The following is a 19,719-nucleotide window of genomic DNA, read 5'->3' on the forward strand; positions in this document are numbered from 1 at the left end:
TGAAAGTCCAGGGTCACATAGCAAAAAATCAGTGGCCAAATGAAGGATTTAGCATCCCTGCTCATTATACACTACTGTCAGACTTCTTAGAATGTGCATACAGTTCTAATGATATCCCTAATTTTAGCTCTGAGCTAAAAAATCTTGTTTTGTTTAGTCAAACCAAGCATTTAGTAAATCATTCAAGATTCTAGGAGTTTCATAGGTCAAGGAAGATTATGGTTTCTACAGACAAGTTTGGCAGCATCTATTGATATATTTCATAGCACTCCTGATTAATACATGGATGGATAAGCATTGAATTTAATTTAATTATTGGCCTGTGCTACATCCTATGCAATTAGATTCATTCTATAATTTCATGCTGACTGAAAAAGCATTTCCTACAAAGAAACCACAAAATCCCTGGTTAAGAGATGTTTTCGGGGTTACTTTTTGTAAAATAATAATAATAATTGAGTTACATATGTAACTGAATGACAACTAACAAACGTTACTGACTTTGTTTTTAAAAGGAGAAAAATAGTTGTTACATTAATTGGTATACCACAGTTAAGGCTGACAAATGATCTAATTCTTCCACTTCCACTGTACCATAAGCAGCTAGAAATCTTAATTGTGGCAAGTGGAGCAGCATGAAGGAATAGTGAGACAGAAAAACGAGTCTGGAAAAAAAATAGAGATTCATCATGTTGATTGGATATTTTTTCCAAATTATTCAGTTTATTCTTGAAACAAATGGTGGATTTGTCCACTCTATATTTTTAACATTGGAAATTATGGCTCGAAGTGTTTTAGCATAATCAAGTATATCCTTATCATACACTAACTCCAGTCCCTCATGTTTTCGTCTATATATGTTTTCCTGTCTCTTCAAAAATCCAACTGAAGTTAGATTACAAACCAATTAATTTTTCCTATTAATATTTTGTGTCCATATCCTAAATGCATATTGGGCAAATTAAAGACCAAGGATCATAAAGAACATCTCTATCAGGACCTCAAAATTATGCCTTCCCTGTAGAATATAAACTTTATTGATTAAGTCATTTGTCCATATCAAATATATAAAACTGATACAAACAACAACAAATAGATACAAGGAAAAAAATAAGACATGTTCATAGTAAATCATCACCCCAATCAAATCTAAACAGTGGTGGGATTCAAATATTTTTACTACTGGTTCTGTGGGTGTGGCTTGGTGGGCATGGCTTGGTGGGCATGGCAGGGGAAGGATACTGTAAAATCTCCATTCCCTCCCCACTCCAGGGGAAGGTTACTGCAAATCCCCATTTCTTCCTGATCTGCTGGGACTCAGGAGGCAGAGAATAGATGGGGGCGGAGCCAGTCAGAGGTGGTATTTACCGGATCTCCGAATTACTCAAAATTTCTGCTACAGGTTTTCCAGAACTGGTCAGAACCTGCTGAATATCACCTCTGAATCTAAATATTCTGTCCTCTTTGAAATGATATTTGAAATAAAAATGCTGCCTTATTAGTGATATGCCAGTTTGTTCCCTGCAAAAAGTAAGACAAGTCTTGCTCTGTAGCAGCACCTGCCCTCAAAGTGAGGCTTCTTCCAACATCCAGATGATTGTACTTATTCAGAAGAGGTTGTGGAGACCAGGTTCTTCACCCAGGCCTTTGGTGAGGGAGAGAGAGACCCATCGCTTCATTGTGCTTGCCATTGTTTATTCTTTTGGGGGGGGATTTTTTTTATTTTTAAACAAAACTTAAAACATAAAACAATTATCATCCATTACAATTACAGAAAGTGGATTGATCGGTTACAAATCTTTTGTGCTTAATCCTCTATCCAACATTTTCTTATTTAACAGTTTATTACATTATTATTCTCATTTACCAATTATTTAACAGTAAATTATCCTCCATAAGGAAAAAAAAACCCTTTATATGTTTTATTATCTTATCCATTTCATATTTCATATTTCATTTCCATTCTTTCTTGTCTAACCATTGATAAAATAAATTCCATATCAAATAATATTGTTTATCTTCTTGTTTCCTAATTTCAAATGTCAATTTACTCATTTCAGCACACTCCAAAATTTTCTTGATAACGTCATCATCCGTGGGTATCTTCTCTCCTTTCCAGTTTTTAGCAAATACAATTCTAGCTGCCATTAAAACATTCACAATTAAATATCTCATTTCTCTATTGTATATTTCTGGTAAAATCCCTAATAAAAATATCTCAGGAATCTCAGGTTAAGTCAATGTGTTTCTTTGTCATTTTTTCCAACCATTTGTGGATTTTAGTCCAATATCTTTTAGCTTCTGCGCATGTCCACCACATATGGTAATATGAGCCTGGAGTCTGATGACACTTCCAACATTTGTCCAATTTATTCTTGTACATTCTGGCTATTCTCGCCGGGGGTAAATGCCATTGTTTATTCTTATCTTTTGTTAATTTGATTACAGTTTAGTAGTAACTTCTTTGATTATTGAGAGTCACCTAGAGTCACTGTGAGTTAGGTTAGGTTAAGAAAGCTATTACTATTACTTTTAATAATAAGATTTCAAGTATTATACATTTTGCTGTGATGCAGCATTATTTACAAAGATAATTCATAGTATCTTGTTAGGGAAATTATTAGAATGATTGCAATAAGAGATGTGCCCTGACAATAGCATTTCAAAATTTTAGCCATGTTGAAAATCAGTAGGTTAGAACTGATTTGTCTGCTGTTATATTGTGTCTTACATATCAAACATTATAATGTTATGCTACTTCCCTTCCCCATTTGTCATTTTTACCACAGGTTTATTCATTGCTTTCTATGAACTGAGGAACTGATTCTATTTAGCACCACAGGTAGGAATTATCTACATTTCTATAAATTGCTAATATGATACTTGCTGTCTAAATTCTTAGAAAAGACTATAGGTAATGGATATAAGTAGTCAGAAAGACAACGAGAAGACAAAGAATTGCAGTTGGAATTAAGACTGGGCAAATAATACATTAAACCAGGTGGCAAACTAACTGTGATTTGGTGTATTATGTTTTAAATGTAACATTTGCATGAACTAAACTTTAAAAAACAAAATAAATTGCTTTGTTTTTCAAGATCCACCAATAAGTGTTATGTCTGATAATTTGAAAGTATGTTTATATTTCAGTCTCTAGCTCGATACCATTAATCATAAATTAAAATACATAGAACTCTCCCGTTTTTCTAAATTTTGCAATTCAAGGTAACTTGGGATAATATTAAGAAACTAACTTGAAGAAGGATACTGAAAATGCAAAGGTATTATTTTATTCTTCAGAAGGCCCTCTCGGAAAGCAGTTCATTCAGCTCTCTTTTTCTTGTTGTGTTTCTACCTCACTGCCAGGCAACATTGCCAAGCAACTTTCCAAGGAGGTACTGAGGGTGGAAGTTTAAAGGTGCACAACAATTCTTGACAGCATGACTTGATGTTCAGAAGACTATGGTGTTCATTGAATGCAGTGGTGAAATCCAATTTTTTTTACTACCGGTTCTGTGGGCGTGGCTTGGTGGGTATGGTGTGGCTTGGTGGGTGTAGCTTGGTGAGCATGGCAGGGGAAGGATACTGCAAAATCCCCATTCCCTGCCCACTCCAGGGGAAGGATATTACAAAATTTCCATTCCCACCCCACTCTGGGGCCAGCCAGAGGTGGTATTTGCCAATTCTCTGAACTACTCAAAATTTCCACTACTGGTTCTCCAGAACCTGTCAGAACCTGCTGGATTTCATCCCTGCTTGAATGGCAATAATCCAACTTCAAAATACCTAAAGCAAGAAAAAAAATGAGACATGTACTGTATAAGTGGTTGCCATTTTCTTCAAAATTCAGTTGTTAGGATTGAGTGAGGGGACATATCTATAGTGTATAATTCACAGCAGGCAATGCACTATTAAAATGAAGAAATTCATGAGTATCTGGTTCTTGAATGGGAATCCCAGAGCTGTAAGTTAGGCTGGAGAAAAAGGCAGTTTGCCATAATCATGTAAAGCACATAGTAAGAAGGCCTATAATCAGTCAGTCAGCCAACAAGCTAAAACAATAATTTTACAAATTGTCACCAGACACAAAACACACAGAAGAGAAACTGAGAGTAACATATAATTGCTCCCTTTCTTCAGCACCAGCAAAGACTAGATTCCAGTACAGTTTGCTAATAAGAAACAATCCATAGAATGATAGTACTAAAAAGGAATACAAAATTATAATCAAACTTAATTCACATTCACCCTTCCCCCAAAACACAGATAATATATTCACATAACTTTATCTTTGTTCTATGAACTGTGAACAGAAAGACATTCTTTCTTCTTCTGATGATGTTTTGTATCACAAATTAATGCGTATAAAATTATTTCCCTCTATTATTTTCCCATCCAAAGCTATTAAACAAGTTCAAATCTTTGCATTTCTTTTTTCTACAGATTCACTTTTTAAGTCAGTTGAGTTCTGTGTTTTTTCTCTGACAAATGTATGTACTACAGACTTTATGATTTTCTCTCTGAATCTGAAGTATCATTCTTTCATGTCCCTATCATTTTAAGGCTCTTGAAAAACATTCCAATATCTAACTGCCAACACACACTTCACTTCCTAACTAAAGGTGAAAGAACCTATAAGTGTAACACAAGGATAAACAACTTATCCTTCACCACATGTGGCCTTTGAATGGCATGCTAGAGTCCACACTTCAAAACTTAGTGAGCTAGGAACAACTAGGACAGTGATATTTGATTTCATTTTTTTCTATTTCAATTTAATTGCACTTAAGTAGAGTTAATATAAGTACTCTTTAGTTATATATTAATCATTTAATAATTACTGCCTTCCATTTCATGAAAAATTATAATTTGGTGACAGATTTGGAAGCCAAGATTTTGAAGAAGGACTAAGAAACTTCCTACAGGGTTCACTGAACTGGACAGCTATATTAAATTCTCCTTCTCCTTCTCCTTCTCCTTCTCCTTCTCCTTCTCCTTCTTCATCATCATCATCCATACAATCAAAAAAGAAAAAGGAAGAATATCTGAAAGATGAAATTGGAAAATTATCTGAAAGACAATGAAGATGATACACTGACATTAGTGTATCATGGAACTTACTGAGTATTGAAGAAAATAAACTGGTCTAAAGGTAAAACCAAATGAAGAATAGAAAACAGATATAGCAAGGCAAAGTATAGGAGACACTACAAAATCTGAACACAATAGGATAGGATAGGATAGGATAGGATAGGATAGGATAGGATAGGATAGGAGAGGAGAGGAGAGGAGAGGAGAGGAGAGAAGAGAAGAGAAGAGAAGAGAAGAGAAGAGAAGAGAAGAGAAGAGAAGAGAAGAGAAAAGAACTAACAGTTAAACAGCTTGGGAGCAATCTCAAATCACCTGGAGCATCACTTGAGCACCATCGGCACTGACAGAATCACCATCAGAAAAAGGTCTGTTTACGGTCTGTTTATGCACAGTTTGCGGTCTGTGACAATACTTTTAACACTATCAAATAACATTTGCCTTGGGAAGGACTCAGTAGGTGTATGAAATGCCAAATCTAGTCTAAACAACTGGTTGATTGTGTAACCAACCACAATAATTCACATATAAATTATTCATTCAGAATAATACTTAAGTATTTATTCCAGTAATAACAAGCAGCAGGCAAGCTACTTTCTCAGAGTGGTATGATTTCCTTCTTCTTAGAATGTAAATGAATTTCAGATTCTGATTCGTTACTGTTGAAACATAGAATAAAACAGAACTGACAGATTCATTCTGGGCATCTATTCTGGGCTCCCTCATTGCCAAATCATGGTTACTGCAAAAGCTATTCCTTCCCCTCTTGAATGAATGCCATAGATCTGTTCCAAAAAGAACAACCACACTGACCACATAAAGGGGGTGGTAGAATATTTAACAAGTTTGATAGCTTAGTGTGCACATGTGTATATTTAAAATGGTGCATTCATAAACTGAAAACAAAATCTAGGATTTTGGATGATGGAAATAAAAACAACCTCTTAGGCAAAGTTGAAATGAAATATTTCAGTGAAGTGTACTTCTCTTCAAAATTCCATCCACCCTACACAAGCCATTCCAGGTTTATGATTTTTTTTAAATCCCCAAATCAGAATTATTTTTTGTGTCCATTATAGCTAAGTCAGAGGTAGGGAACCTGATGTCCATGGTACCAGCATGCCTATGGAAATGTCCCTTGATTTATACCAAGCTCTTTGCTCCATCTTGATTTACATTTAAAAAGAATAACTTAAAGAAATGAAGTTGAATTTTGTACACTGTAAAACAAAACTAGGATATTATCATCATATCTAATGCTGGTAGTTGCAGGCTGCTCTATAGATGGGAATGGGTCACCTGTCCCTCCCCCCAAAAGAAGAGCATAAGATATGAGGATAATAGGCTAAAGTTGATTTTTGTTGTTGTCGTGTTTTTGGATCATAAGAAATCATTCACACTAAATGAAATAAAATTAGAATATTCACTGCAAATACTAATAATGAAGCTAAAATTATATATTTCAGACATATGAGAAGGCATGAGTCATTGGAGACAACCGTGATGCCGCAAATTGAAGGGAATCTAAAAAAGCAACCAAGAGAAGACAAACATGTACCATAACTGTTGACACAACCTACTCAAAGAAGATTGCATGGCAATCTGACAAAATTATGTCTTACCTCATAAGGAATAGGAAGCAATTCAGTGGTGGGTTGCTAACGGTTCGCCCCGGATTGGACAAACCGGTAGCAGCAGTGGCGGGAGGCTCTGCCCACCCCCTGGATGCTTCTGTGCATGCACGAGTGAACCGGTAGTGGCGGGTTTTGAAACCCACCCCTGAAGCAATTAAATAACTGAAGTACAACAATTATGATTTGTTCCAAATAAATGGATTTCTCTATGAAAACCAAAATGAATTTCCACAGGATGGGATGAATACATGTATCTTAAATAGGATGGGCATGCATTCAACTTCATGGGGCATAACTTTCTATTTGAAATGCCATTCTCTGGAAAGGTTCTGGAGAGAGGTTCTGTATATGAAAATTATCATGTCCGAGTCTGCTTTAATGATAAAGCACGTGAAAAAGAAACACATACTTGATCTGAGCCGAAAGGCAAGAATGGAAACTAGACGTTTTAAACGCACCAATGGAAGACTGAACAGGGTCTTAAATCATACAGTGTTATGGTAATTTTTTATAGTTGTATTATAATCTTTTTATATTTCATATACGATTAAGAATAATTGATAAATTATTATATGCACACTTTAGAAAATATGTGATTTTTTGGTGATGCTTTCTTTTTTTAACATACAACTCATAGGGAAAGGAAAGCTAATTTCCATAACCTAGTCTTGGTTCATTGCTGACATCACTTTGCAACTAAAAATAATACATTTTTTTATCACCATAGTGGTAGGAACTGTTATCTTCACCAAGAGGAAAGCTACTTTTCCATTGCCATTTTCTTTGTTTCAATTACTGCCAATACTAGTATCTTTTCTATCTCATTTACAGTAATATAGTTTGACATTAATCTCATTTTTGTCCAGTAGGTCCATTATTTCATTGTTGCCTCTTTGGCCTTCTTCCCCTCCTTTTCCATCATCTCTTTAAGCTGTTCATTTGTATTGTAACTCTGCTGTTAACCGTTGCTCTGTCATCAACTCTGCCATTTTTCTTATTACTTTTCTTATTTTATTTAGGTATTATTTTTTTTATTATTACATTTATGTCTATCCTGGCTACTCTGGCAATTCTAGGCAGCTTTCATTTGAAATGACTTTATATAATGTCTTCAAACATCTGACATTTGATATTCATGTCCATTTAACATTATGACCAAACATATTTAAATTTTGAAAGAAGATTTAAAGTTCTGTGTGGGAGGAAAATAAACATGCACCAAAACAAATTCCTTGAGTGTCCAATCACACTTGGCCAATAAAGAATTCTATTCTATTCTATTCTATTCTATTCTATTCTATTCTATTCTATTCTATTCTATTCTACTCTACTCTACTCTACTCTACTCTACTCTACTCTACTCTACTCCAGTCTACTCTACTCTACTCTATTCTATTCTATTCTATTCTATTCTATTGTATTCTATTCTATTCTATGTGCTCCTTCCCTCCTTTTGTATTAGATTTCTTTCTGATTTTTTTTCCTGACTACCTTTTAATTTGGTTCTGCTATGTCTGTGCTTTTTATGCTTCATTACGTTGTCCTTCTAAAGACATCTGGAAACCTGGAACAAAGTTGTAAGGGAAGGGAAAATATTTAATTATTGTTAGGGTGTTTAATTGTCCATTGGATTCCTAATGTCATTTGGTTCATGTTACTATAAATTTAATAGCCTTCAAAATCCAGGAATGGACTAGGTGTAAGTAAGCCTATAGATTCTCCAGTAACATTATTGTTAACATGGATCAAAATAATGCTTGAAAAACCAGATGGCTTGAATGATAATTTGGTTTTGTCCCTAAAGTCAGAGAATATTAATTACTTATCCTTTTCTTAGAATTACCAAATTATTCTTTCTGATCCTCTGACTTGTTCTGTCAAATCTGATCAGGCCTTCCCTAAACTGAATAAGTAAATGTTTCATATGGATTCCAGATGTTTGATACATATTTTAGAAGAAGAGGTGAGAGTTTCAGGACATAAATAACCATCAATATCACATTCCAATATGCAAAGCATTAGCAAACTTGAAAAGAGTGTGGACTAATATCCCTAGATATTAAAAACACAGGCCTGTATAGGAAAATAGATTCTTCCCACCCCTATCCTTTTCTGCACCAGTGATTTTCCAGATGAGCAAAATATAGAATTTAGGTTTGAGATGGAATCATTTTATTTTTTTTTCTTTTGTTTGTACAAATATATTAAAGTGCCACCTGCAGCATTTTTACATATCTGTCCACAAAGTGCCACCTGCAGCATTTTTGCATATCTGTCCACAAATGTTTCCATTCTTTCTTCATTTTGAGGAAGGAAGGAAGGAAGAAAGGAAGGAAGGAAGGAAGTTCATATCCACCCAGTGATTAAGATTCCACTTCAAAGGAGGGAGCACTTTAAAAATGTACCTACAGTTAGTGTTTTATATGGCTTCTACTTTTAAAGTGATGCTTTTCTCTTTATATTATATTTTAAGTTGTATTTTTGTGCATCTACAGTATAAGGAGAGAGAGAAAAAGAGAGGGAGGGAGGGAGGGAGAGAAGGAGGATAGGAGGGAGGGAGGGAGAGAATGTGTTTTGGTAAATGGAGAAGAGAAATAGAATACCCTCTTTAGAATATCAAATGGAATGTACACATACACACATACACACAATGTATATATTGTTTGAATAAACCTATTGAAATTAAGGTAGAGTAGGAAAGTCCAAAATGGTTGTCCAATTAATTTAAGAGATTTTCTCTGAATACAGTTAAAATCTAGAGGCAAAGCATAATATAATTTGATGAAAATGCAATTCAGAGGCTGCAACAATATTGACATATAGATGTATATTCAGGGAATATAATTTCCTTCCATGTGACCAATACAAATCTTCCTTTGAGGGAATGTTTCTTCAAAGCGATGCCTTACAGATCCTTGCCATCTGAAACCCAAATCTATCTCTTTTCCCATCTTTCTCTTTTAATTTTTGGATGGTTCAGCGGTTAAGGACACTAAGCTTATGAGCTGGAAAGCTGACAGACTGGGTTCAAAACTTAAATGCTACACAATGGGGTGAGCTCTCATTATTTGCCCAGCTAGAAGTCTGAAAGCATGAAAGTGCAAGTGGATAAATAGATAGCACTTCAGTAGAAAGGTAAGAAGATTTTTTACACCTTAGTGTTTAGTTACACTGGCCACAAGTGTCCAAAGTGTATTCGGACAATGCTGGTTCCTTTGGCTAAGAAACAGAGATGACCATTGCCCCCTAGAGCCAAAAACAACTGGACAGGGGAAATCTTTACCTTTATCCCTTTAATCAGTGGTGGGTTGCTACCGGTTTACCCCAGTTCAGGCAAACCAGTAGCAGTGGCAGCGGGAGATTTTGCCCACCCGCCCAGACATCATCAAAAACGCTCTGCACATGCGCAGAACCTTCCATGCATGCACAGAAGTGCTGTGTGCTTGCAAAGCAAGCATGCGCACCCGCGCGCTCCCAATAGTGAACTGGTAGCACTAGGATTTGAAACCCACTACTGCTTTTAATACAAGTTTTAACCTAAAGTATGCTTCATGCTGTATTTCCATACATTTCTTGAGCTGCAAAAAAAGTATTCCAATTAGCATATTTGTATTTTAACTGCAGAATAGATAGCTCCCTAGAAATTAAAACCCATAAAATTCTTCAGTATTAGGACATTTTTCATAGACTTCATCCTCAACTAACAGCTTCACCCTCAATTCAGATGTTACACAAATAGAATATAAATTCACAAATAATTCACTAAAATAAGATTAAGCATTACTGAAGTTCACATAAAATAATATACAATCATATCTTTCTCTCTCTCTCATTGTTAGTGTAAATTCTATCATAACACACAAATTAATCTTTGTTCAAGGTTTTTTGCCATTTATTTTTAATTTATAATTACTGATTTCCTATACCCTGTCAAATATAATTTTCAGATCTTTAAACTCATTACACTCCTTGAAACATGAAATATGTCAATTAGATATATGTATAAAATAAATATAATATTGCTATTTAGATATAACAGAAAAATAGTAAAATTTTACTAGAATGTGGAAATACCAAAAACGGAAACAAATTAATTAGGGACCTGGAAATGTAAAAAAATTAAAGCTCTATTAAACTCAATGGTTCCCCTCAGACATAATTATTATGGAATTATTTTATATGTGCTTTAAATCTACAGTTGGAGTCCATAGGCTGATAGTATTTGTTTTGTGGAAGAAAATTATGTCTCTATTTATAATTCTTTGTTTTGTTTCTGACTCTTCAATAGAATCATATACTTTTCATTCATCTAAATAAATCGGTCTTATTTTTCTTTAAAAAACATTTTAATGTAAAAAATAGCATACTGTTAATATAACTCTAATCAAAATAATGAAGAGTGGGAATTCCATAGTAGTTTGTTTTGGATACCTGCAAATATTATAGGCTTTTTTCAGTAGACTTTGATTGTGCCAATTTCCATGTCAATTTCTTATGTAAAAATGCTTGATTGTATATGTCCAAAATTCAACTAAAATGGGTTTATTTCCTTTTTCTTTGCAAAGCAGAAGGGTGGTTTTAAAGACAGGTTTTCTAAAAGGCAAATTCCAGAGCTTTTCATTCAATATGTTTGGACTTTATTTGGCAAAGATATTATGCATAGTCTTTACAACTTGTAAAATAAAGTTGTAGTGGCTTCATGTACAACAGTACAAACAATAGCTACTTATATAGAAGTCATTATTCCTTTACAATAAAAATGTTTTTATTTTTGTGAAGTTTTGCTACTTTTATTTGTGGGTAAGCATGTACAGGCTTTCAGATCAAATTTAAAAACATGGTTATGTCAGATAAAATCAGTATAACACTAATTTTACATGGATTATATCCTTACTATTTTCTGTTAAAAATATGTTTATATTCCCAAGTACTTTTTCTTCCTGCTGGAGTTGCAAGACAATGTCATTAATTATCAGTTCCCTCTCTTCCTCCTCTCAGGATGGTGCTCTTAAATCCAGAGACTGACTGGGTTTGGCAAGACTTGAAAGAACTATTGAAGAGCTAACCTTTCTACTACTTATTCATCTAACAGTATGGGGAAAAAATAACCATTGCCTTCTTCCAGATGTTTTTCTTAACTCTGCAGTCTAATTTGCAGGGCTGGCATACCTGGTGGTGTCCCACCAGATAATTGATAAGACACTGAGCTTGTCGATCAAAATGTTGGCAATTCAGTGGTTTGAATCCCTAGTGCCGCAGAATGGGGTGAGCTCCTGTTACTTGTCCCAGCTTCTGCCAACCTAGCAGTTCGAAAGCACGTAAAATGTAAGTAGAAAAATAGGGGCCACCTTTGGTGGGAAGGTAACAGCATTCCGTGCGCCTTTGACATTTAGTCATGTCAGCCACATGACTACAGACAGCACTGGCTCTTCGGTTTTGAAACGGAAATGAGCACCGCCCCCTAGAGTCAGGAATGACTAGCACATATGTGCGAGGGGAACATTTACCTTTTACTCCTGCTTAGCTGCCAAATCCAGGCAAAATCAACAAGAACAGTACTTGTGCCCAATGTTGCTTATACTAGATGGATAGAAGATTTTTTCCAAATATAATGGCATACAAGTAAATACATTTTGAAATTGAAATGTTTCTTGAGCCAGATCTATATTAGTACAAACAGGCACTTTGAGGGGTCCTCCGTGCTCTCTGAATTTGGTTGTTTTCTTGAAGCTGTTTCATTATCCAAACTAGATAACATCATCAGTGCTAGTGATTTACTAGCACTTTAAGATTTAAAATAATATTATTGTTACCCTGAGATCAAAGATTCATCTACTCTCTGCTGCAGTTGGCAAGAAAATGTTATCATTATTCTATAAGTACAGTGTGAAAACTGTACTACTACTACAGTTAAAGGCAAAAGGCCTGCCTTTTCTCCCCTTTCATAAACTGGAGAAAATGTGCATTATTTATTCTTGCACTAGAGCTGGAGAAAGCAAGTTGCATCACAGTAGATATGTCTACTCAAATTTGTAGAGCCTGGAGTTTTAGGAAAAGCCACAAACCTACAGAATGGCCTTGAATGACAGTGGAAAGGATCTAGGACAACTTGTCATGGCCATCTCGCCACAGCCAACCCACCTCAGTCATCTTGCTTCAGCGAGCTCAGTCTCTCCGTGACAAACTTGCCATGGGGCAACTTACTGTGGGATAATCCACATGGAATAACTCAACATGATAAAAGTTATCTGTCAATGTTTCTTCTACATTATTTCCTTTGTCAATGAAAATAATGTCAAAAAAATAGTGGTGGATAACATTTATCACATTGAGTTATCCTGCATGGAATTGTCCTGCAGCAAGTTGTCCCACAGTGAGTTGGTCTTGGTGACATGACCACAGCCAGTTGTTCCATTCCAGAGTAGAAAGATTTGTTACCAGGACAACAATCTGAGAAATGCTGAAGCACATTCCAAGAAATGAACTTGAGAAAATATCTTAAACAGACCTGTCTTTAATTCACACCAAAATAAAGGAAAGATGCGGAAATGTCGTTTAGACTTTTGAAGATTTTGTTACTATAGCTGTTCTGATAAAAGTAGATCTATGTGGCATTGGTTTCTTAGTCTGGTATATCCTATAGCAATGCTGGCTGGGAAATTCTGGAGTTGAAATGCACAAATATTAAAATTACCAATATTGAGAAACACTGTCCTATAGGGTTCAGCATAATTGCCAAAGCCATTCTGCCACTGCCCACCCAATGTTGTTAGAGGTGGTTGACTTAGTCAGGTAAAGACAGCCCTGCATAACTGCTTAAACCTAATCTGATAGAACCTGAGACAAACAATGGGAAATATTTCATTTGCATTCTGTTGCTCTTAAAATCAATACAAAGATTTCTAATTTTCTAAAATTTTCTAAAAATCTAAAATTTTTCTAAAATCTAAATTTCTAAAAAAAATTCTAAAATTTCTAATAAAATAAAAATATTGGTCTAGCTGGTTTTGTGTACACTATATGAGCAGCCAAAGATCAGAATCATGCAGGCAAAGGTTTTCCCTCTGACATTCTGTGGAAGCTTGGAGGACTTTGAAGAAGCAGGATAGAAAAATTATTTATATTTTCAAACTTTGTTTTTGAAGACTTCTGAAAATATAATGGGTAGCTATATACAAATGAATAAATGAATCCACCCCAGATGGACACTTCTTCAGCACAAATGACCAGGCTTAAATTATCATATTAATGAAACATTATGTGAAGACCTAACTTTCTGAAGAAGCCTATTAAGTTAGAAAAGGTGGAAAGAAAGGAAGAGAATAACCATAACTGGTGGATGAACTCATCTAGAGGGGCAATAGATATACTCCTGGAATATCTGAAAGACCAGGTTTGGAACAGATTTTTATGAAGAAAATTTATCAATATGGTCACTATGAATTGACATGTACTTGGTGGCACATAATAAATCGTTCAATATGACATCCATTTTCCATCAGGTTAGTAGGTCATTCCCAATCCCTAAATTAGGATCTTTTGCATTAGATGTTAAAGCCCGTTCCAACTATTCCCAAGCATTTTAAACAATGTTTTAATGGGTTTGTTTGATGACAAGAATGCTTCAAATTTGCTGAGAGAATGCGAGAGCATTGCTTGTTTTAAAAAATGAATAACGAATCTGGTATCTTAGAGGCATGCCATATTTCTGTTTTAGAATCTACGCAATTTTTCTTCATCTGCAAAGCTTTTAATATATATAAAAGAACTGCGATATGTGCCAGCTTTGGTCAATATACTGAGATAGCTTTAGGCTTGAAAAATGTAACATCAAAGAAAACAGCTAAATTTTTTTTAAAAAAAGAACATCAAAGAAAGGCAGCTACAAACAAAGCATCAGAGACACACAGAGAAAAGAAAAACATGGCAATTTGAAGTGGAATTGATTGTTAGCAACCAAAACATCTAAGGAACCCTATGGACATACAGTAGTACTTTTGTACTTGACTGCTTCAAAACTTGTCAAATTTGGTACTTGACACATTTTGATGCAAAATGTCCCGGTATTCATCTTTGTTTGGTAGTTGATATACTGCAAAAGGAAGTGGGAGACAGCCACAGAGAGCAGACAGGAAACCGCCCCTGCTGGGAAGGTCACTGACTTAAGAAAAGGGACAGATGGGAAGTCCTTCCTGGCCAAAACAAAAGATCATGTGGTAAGTTACATGGGGCTTTTTGCTACTTGTCCTTTTGAGTATTCGCCATGCCTCCCAATTACGCATGACTACCAAGGTACCACTGTAAATATTGCTTTGAGAATCTGAATTGAATCTGAATCTGAATTGTGAGCAGCTGGTTTACTCTCTAGTTTTATGACTCTATTTAATTGCAGTAAGTTTAGTTTGTGAATTTTTAAATAAACAACAAAAACAATCTACTGTGTGCTTCAGTGTTCATCAGTCCTAAAAACAGCAAATCTTCTGGCTTGAACCCTGAACTGTTTGTCACCTGAGAATCACAGAAAGCATTTTTGTGACTTGTTTGCATCCAGATATCATTAATATTTTTTTTAACTTTGCTTTGAACAGAAGAAGTGAACTTCTGTGAACAGAAGACTTTCTATTGTGAAACTATGGTTGAAATTTTACTCTCCAGAAATCCTCCCCCCTTTATTCATGAGAAGCATTTTTTTAAATTTTTGAACCAACATTTCCTCATTGGCAAATTTATTGGAGAATTGCTGTAGAGGCAATATCAAATTTGTTTACCTTGTCAACTTGACAAAACATGTCTCTGTGAAAAGCATTTGGGGTTTCTAAAATCAGATTTCCTGAAAGAACAGAGAAGTGTTCTCCTCTTGTTGTTGTTGTTAGTTGCGAAGTCATATCTGACCCATTGCGACCCCATGGACAACGTTCCTCCAGGCCTTCCTGTCCTCTACCATCCTCTGGAGTCCATTTAAGCTCACGCCTACTGCTTCAGTGACTCCATCCAGCCACTTCATTCTCTGTTGTTCTTTTCTCTTCTCTCCTCTTCCCTCCTTTCAATTCAAGGGTCAATTAATAGTTTAGAATGCCCTTTTCTTATAAAAAATATCCTCCTCATATGTAGGATATGTACTGTACAGTACAAAAATTAGGTCCTCATTCTGATCTATCGTTGAACATGCAAATCAATTCAATTTATGTCTGTTCAGATATTACACAACACCTAATTTGTTTTAGCAATGATTTCTTGAACAAGTCATGGCTTCTTGAATAATAATTCTAGTGGTAACCCTAAAAAAAATCACAGTATACTTCATCATACTCCATAAACAAGCCAACTATAGATAGTCCTCGACTTTTGACCACAATTGAGCCCAACATTTCTGTTAAGTGAGACATTTGTTAAGTGAGTTTTGTCCCATTTTACGATGTTTCTTACCACAATTGTTAAGTGAATTACTGCAGTTGTTAAGTTAGTAACCTGGCTGTTAAGTGAATCTGGCCTCCCTATTGACTTTGTCAGAAGGTTGCAAAAGGAGATCATGTGACCCAGGACACAGCAATGGTCGTAAGTGTGAACCAATTGCCAAGCATCTGAATTTTGATCACATGATCAAAATGAAAAGGCCATAACTGTGAAAAATGGTCATAAGTCACTTTTTTCAGTGCTGTTGTAACTTTGAACAGTTACCAAGTGAACTGTTGTAAGTTGAGGACCTAAGTACCCAGTGTGTACTAAGTCAACACATTGTTCTGTCCAGTTAGTATTGTCTTCATGTTCAGACAACTCATTTTCTGGTCCAGCAGCATCTCAAATAAACTTCTTTACATGAAACAACCTGAATATGTACCATACCATACCATCTTGTCCTTCTTCTCAGTGAGTAAATATATGACCCAATATTGAATGTTGAGGAAAGTGCAGAAGTATAAAACCTTTGAGCAGCATAAAACAAAACTGATAATGGAGGAAGTCAATATGAGAAAGTCAATAGCTGTCTTCAATATTGCCTTTTTGTGTTCAGCTAAACCCAGGAGGAACAAAGAATTCTAGTAATGTAGTGAATATGCAGTGGTGTGCTGATTCAGTGGTTAAAGATGCTGAACTTATCAGCTGGAAAAATTACAGCCCAGGTTTGAGATCTACATTCCATACAGGGTGAGCTCCTGTTACTTGCCTCAACTCCTGTCCACCTAGCAGCTTGAAAGCATGGAAATGCAAGTAGTTTAATAGGTACCACTTTGGTGGGAAGGTAAAAGCATTCTGTGCATCTTTGAGTTATAGCCATGCTGGCCACATGATCACAAAAATTATCTTCAGATAAAGCTGGCTCTCTTGGCCAAGAAACAGAGATGATGTGCCCTAGAGCTGAACATGACAGATAAGGAAAATTTTACTTTTACCTAATGATTATGCATTATCAACACATGGAGCGCAGTAAAAACAATGACCCTTCTCTATGAAGTAGAACCCTCCAGTATCAATTGTGGAAACAATTGAATATAAAGATAGGCTTCTCAGTGCAGCCAATGTAGTTTTCTTATGCCCCTAATTTATTTGTTTAATTATTATATAATAGTTTATGTAACAGATTTTCTTGCCAATGCCAGAGGTGATAGATGTTCCCAAGATATAAGATTTTACAATCCATTAAATATATACTATTTTTAAAAAGCTGGCCAATTTTTTAATAGTTGCATGACTAAGTGTGGCTAAATATTGCTATGTGCATGATTAAAGCAAATAATACCTTTATCCTTGGGAAAAAATAACAGTCAGAGAATATCAATATATATTTATATTTGGAAAGCACACCTTGAAATACTATGCATACATGTAATTGATCCAAACTCATAGGCAACAATACAAGCCAAACCTCTAGTATTCATGTTGTTCTAGTGCACAGAAATCATAGGAACCAATTCCTGCATGCAATTTAAAGCAACTGAAGACTTACTAGTTCCAGAAGACTAAACATGAGTGACTGTCTGAAAGGCTTCCTGATTTGGGAAAGAGTGTAACTAGTACACTAGATGCAGGTGGCATAAGCCTTCATAGCCACAGCTGTCCCTGCTCATTGAGCAAGAAATGTTAGTCCAGGAAGACTTCCAAAATTGCATACCATCCTTGAAGGGGGAAGTGCAGCTCCATCCAAGGTCAAAGATGAAATACTCCAAGATCCCAAGAACACTCTGCCCCTTGAAGTTTGGCAGGTCTCCAATCTATAAAGCTTTGAAGACCTGGCTTTTCCCCTTCTCCACTGAGGGGAGATTAGATACATACACATTAGAAGTTTGATTTGTTGCCAGGTTTTTGTTGTTGTTGTTTATCGTTTGAATTTGTTTAGTTTTATAAATTCAATATGATTTTCTAGATCTTTTAATCCTTGGTTGGGAGCCCCTCAGTTTGTTGAAAGATGGGTAGCAATATAAATGTTCTAAATAAATAATAAATATAGCAGTCAAAACACACACAACTACTTAGCATTTGTAGGATTGAATCAAATAATTTCTCTCCATCCATTGTTACTATTTCAATGCACTTTACATGGAATTACCCTTGAAAACTATCTGGAAATTGCAACTGATGCAAAAGGCAGTGGCTAACCAGTGCAAGGAAAAAATATTATAAGATGCCTTTATTGAAATATCAGCAAGTACTACCAATTGCCTAGCAGGCACTGTTTGTATAAACAGTATATATAAATAGCATTTATGAAATCCTTACTAATGTCTGAATTCAAACTCTCGTACAAAGTATTCATAGCATTCCACAGCACATTATGGAGCATGTTTTTGAATAACCTCTGGATATAAAAATTTTCTTTCCATAGTATGCTCAATTAAATCCTTATTACGTTTAGAAAGCGATGTACTCTCTTTTTTTTTTTTTAAGGATTAGGGAGAATTTAGTAAATAATTTAACATACGCTGTCCAATTATGGGCTTAAGTGATATAGTCCAGAATATTATTCTTTCACACTCAAACTCACATGTGCATACATTCCGCATAACAGATGGAATAAATCAATCAAGCAACATTCCACCATACCAGAGAGGTCCTGTGATTCTTCCCAAGGAGTCTTACAAGACAAGTTCTTTCCTCCTTATGCCGTTTTGGCAGCAATATAATCAGATCACTTCCTAGTTTAACTTGTGCATAAACAGTGACCCTATTTATACTTCTCAGCAATCTTTCCTCTTAGCAGCAGGATTACTAATTGCTGGTTTACAACTCTTTCCACCCCGAAGCAGTAGGACCAGTGGAATTTGGCTTTCCTCCAGATTTCATCTTGCAAGAGGCAGACATTTCCAGTTCTGCTCCACCCTTGCTGAAGTGAACCTGACGGAAGAGACACATTTTTCTGCAAAGGCACATACAGTCTTTTGTTTATACAGCTTGATTGTTGACAGCGCGCTCACATAAGAATGGAAGTTCAGAGAGTGACCTGGCTCTCTCATCTCACTTCGTGTTTATATGAAAAGAGACTGATGTATTTATTTATGCAGGCCAAACTTTAAAATTATGTGCAGTTTTCACCAGGAAATTGTTTATTAAATGTCTGAATTAAGCCAGAGTGACTATCTACAGATAAATGCCATATTTGGGGAAGCTGACATGCCAGATGTTATATATGTCCACTTCCTGAAGGTTGCACTTAAGCTCTCGAGTGCAATAGGAAACAAATAAGTTTGGCTACCTAATTGCAAGATATGGATGATGATGTTCCCACAAACTCAACATACAACGATTAGGAAATGGACAGAGATCTTCCACAGAAGAATCTGGAAACATTTTCCCAAATCAGCCTCATTGACCCTATTTAATGTAATGAACCAAAGTCAGTCAATTACATTGATCATGGGCAGATTTAAGAGACTGGTGTATAGCAAAAATGAAGTAGGATGATATGGCATAATAGAAGCCTGCAGTTCTTAATTTTCGATTTTAATTCACGCTGAAGAAAAAAATCAAGAGCTTTTCACTAGATATTTCTTCTTTATAAGCC

General features: G+C 35.4%; 1 long non-coding RNA gene across 1 annotated transcript; it reads right to left on the reverse strand.

Moving 5' to 3' along the window:
• Nucleotides 1-1,678: 1,678 nt before the first annotated feature.
• LOC148112590 (uncharacterized) lies at nucleotides 1,679-3,894 on the reverse strand. The gene is made up of 2 exons (XR_015729228.1): nucleotides 3,269-3,894; nucleotides 1,679-2,491 (listed from the first exon to the last, which is right to left on the reverse strand). It is a non-coding gene; the product is annotated as an uncharacterized LOC148112590 (long non-coding RNA).
• Between the last annotated feature and the right edge of the window lie 15,825 nt (nucleotides 3,895-19,719).

This window comes from Pantherophis guttatus, chromosome 8 (genome assembly GCF_059756535.1).
Source record: "Pantherophis guttatus breed Tessera chromosome 8, ASM5975653v1, whole genome shotgun sequence".
Classification (NCBI taxonomy): Eukaryota; Metazoa; Chordata; class Lepidosauria; order Squamata; family Colubridae; genus Pantherophis; species Pantherophis guttatus.